The 3,191-nt window shown below is 40.4% G+C and overlaps 1 non-coding gene across 1 annotated transcript; it reads right to left on the reverse strand.

The window, feature by feature from the left end:
- Positions 1-2,780: 2,780 nt before the first annotated feature.
- LOC141625707 (small nucleolar RNA R71) lies at positions 2,781-2,887 on the reverse strand. Its single transcript, XR_012535474.1, has one exon. It is a non-coding gene; the product is annotated as a small nucleolar RNA R71 (small nucleolar RNA).
- Positions 2,888-3,191: the final 304 nt, after the last annotated feature.

The following is a 3,191-nucleotide window of genomic DNA, read 5'->3' on the forward strand; positions in this document are numbered from 1 at the left end:
TTCTCATCGATTCCAACCTAATTCGATCTCCCTGTTTGTAAGTCGATTTCATTCCATTGTTTATACTGTTTTAAAGTGTTCGTCTTCAAAAAGTTTGAAAAGAGAGTCCTGTTTATTTGATGTCTAGTTTATGCATATAAAATCTCATAGTCAAATTGTTTATGGTTTGTCCTAGGTGATTTATTTATGAACCTGTCACTGAAAAGTCCGCGAATCTGATTTGGTTGTGGAAAATGAATTGAAACCCTAATTTTTTATGTCGATTCAGTTATGAGGCTTCTTCATACATCATCTTTGTATAGTCTAGATGATAATAGGATTTGGAATTTCTGAAAAATAATGTTTTAAACTCGTTTTATGAATCAATACTTTTTATGCGATGGTTTCTGTCAGTTTTTGGAAATCAGTCTGAAAACCCGTGATAAGTTTGGAATTTGAGAAAAACACGTTAGATATAATTTGTAGCTAAGTCTCATGGGGTTCCAATCCAATTGGCCTTGTATCAATTTGATTTTTCTGGAATTAGTTATAAATTTTATTCCGAGTCTGTTGATGCGTGTCTTTTATATGATGTTTTACATCCCATTTTGCACGCATTTCAGAGCTCATTCGTGTAGTTTATGCTGCATTTCTCCCTATTTCCGTCTACTTCCGTATTTTGTACATTATTGCAGAAATGTGAAGAATTCAACGGAAAATCAAGCCAAATCCGTCCCCGGGTAATCTGCATTGCAAGTGACGTAAAGGAATCGCTTAAGGAACGAGCTCGGTGCGCACTCCAAGGCCCAAAAGACAAGTCCACGTGTTTTAAGAAGTCAAGTAGCAGCTCAAGTAGTCGATCGACCATCACCCTCAGTCGATCGACCAATGTTCGGGTTCGAAGCTCTTGTTTCTTTGAGGAAGCGATCGATCGATCGATCCTATCGGTCGATCGACCAGATTGCTATTCCAGACGTGAATTAGAAGACCGTGAATCTTGAAGCCCGTGAAGTTTAGGTTTTGGAATAATTGTTACGCTTGTTTGCTATATAACGTAACACAAACTTTCAGTTTAGGGATCTGAATTCTTATCTAAGTTTCATACAGTAACCTTCAGTTTTTGTTCAATCGAGTAATTAGGGTTTGGAACATCGTTTTAGCATTGGATTTCTGTTCTTGTTCTTAATCTTTCCTCTGAAATCTCGGTATTTTTTCTGCCCTAATTACAGTTTATTGCTTTATTTTCATCATTAGTATAGATTTGCTAGTTAGTATCCCAAAGCCAATTATCGCATTATCGCTATTCGTTATCTACTTTAAGCATGAATTCAGTAATTGTTATTAGTTTTATTGTTGTTTTTACCTTTAGCATGAGTAGCTAATTCTATAGTGCTAGGATGTAGGCGATTTATGGCATAGGCGGCAATAGATCATACACGGACTGTCTCGCGTGTTGGTCGATCGACTGACATTGTAGGTCGATCGACTGACCTCGTAGGGTTTTATATTCGTTTTAGTTGTTTTAATGTTGTATTTAAAAAATCGAATGCATGCGACCAGTTAGATACCTAATTTATGACTGACCCATTAGATCGAAAGATAGGGAAAGTTATTTGACCATCAACTAAATCGACTAAACTGTGCTAAGATCGAATGATAGGTATAGTTTAGACCGTTAGTCACTTTTCAGGACGAAAGTTAGTATTAGTGACGTTATGGACCTATAGCGAGATCGAAAGATGCTATTTGTTAAGAGTGGACCGAGAGGACCTCTTTATTTCCCGCCTTACCTGTGTTTGATTCAGACCGACTTAGTTTGCTGCCGCCGAAGCTATAATGAACCGACCATCCTGGTAGCCTTCTTTTATCTGTTTAAATCGTTTAATTAGTTTATTATCTTTATTCACTTTTAGTTGTAGACCAATTCAATTCAACCCCCACAATAGTTACCTCAGACTGAACTTAAATCAACTAAAATTTACATCTGCCTCCTTGTGGTTCGACCCTGTTACCACTAGCCTAGGTTAGTCTTAATAGGAATTATAAATTTTATCTTTGGTACTCACAACGACGGGTATCAAATTTTGGCGCCATTGCCGGGGAGGCAATAGTCCTAATTTTAGTTGTTTTTATTTTTAGTCTTTCTTAGTTTAAGGGACTTCTGTTCCTTAAACTGTTCTTATATTCTTTTTGTAGTTTCCTCTTATGCGCAGGTCACGGGGTGGTGAACTAGTGCCATTTGACCCTGAGATAGAGAAATCTTTGCGCGAGTTGAGACGAACACAAAGAGTACTACCGACAGAGGAAGAGTTGAGTACTCTGTCAAGCTATTACGAGCACAATCTGTTCGAAGAAGACCCACAGTCTTCACCGTTTCCACTTCTTGGTAAGAGACAGTTACTTCTCCTGAAATTCCGGTCATGGCCGAGGAAGCGAGTATAGCTAGTCATTCTGAGCCGACAGCTGAAAACTTATACAAGGGGTTCGAACTACCAGGAGATGCCAGGAAGTTCGAACCAAAGCCTTCTTACATCAACATGATTGAGAGAAACCAGTTTGGGGGAGCTGCGAATGAGGATGCAGCTAAACACATGGAGACCTTTATTGATTACTGCTGCTCCATTCCCCCACCAGCCGGTGTGACCCGGGACCAGATCAAGGAGACCATGTTCATCTTCTCCTTCGTGATCTTTGCAAGGGAGTGGTATAGAGATCCGGACCGAGCCGTTCATGGGATTACCGATTGGAATTCATTGGCATTGGCGTTCTACAAGAAGTACTTTTCTGCTTCAAGGACGATCGCTATTAGAGCTCAAATCACGGGCTTTAAACAGGGGCCAGATGAGAATTTCCATGAAGCATGGGTCCGATTCAAGAAGTTGGTGCGAACCATACCGCACCATGGGTTCGAAAAGTGGAGTTTGTGCAATCATTTCTACAATGGGTTGTACGACGATCAGAGGGCCATTTTGGATGCGGACCCAATGGAAGATTCGGCTGAAAATTTGAGAGCAACCAAGGGGTGGAAGATCATTGACGATCTAGCTACCCACAAGGCCGAGTATGGAAATTCTAGAGGGAACCAGAGGAGAGCTGCTGAATCCTCCTCTGTCGCTGCGCTTGAGGCTCTTACTGCGAGATTTGACAAGTATGAGCTAGGAGGAGCTTCTAAAGGTGGGATGTACCAAGTCAATGATGTGTCAGACGGTCCT

The sequence above is a fragment of the Silene latifolia genome, chromosome X (assembly GCF_048544455.1).
Source record: "Silene latifolia isolate original U9 population chromosome X, ASM4854445v1, whole genome shotgun sequence".
Classification (NCBI taxonomy): domain Eukaryota; kingdom Viridiplantae; phylum Streptophyta; class Magnoliopsida; order Caryophyllales; family Caryophyllaceae; genus Silene; species Silene latifolia.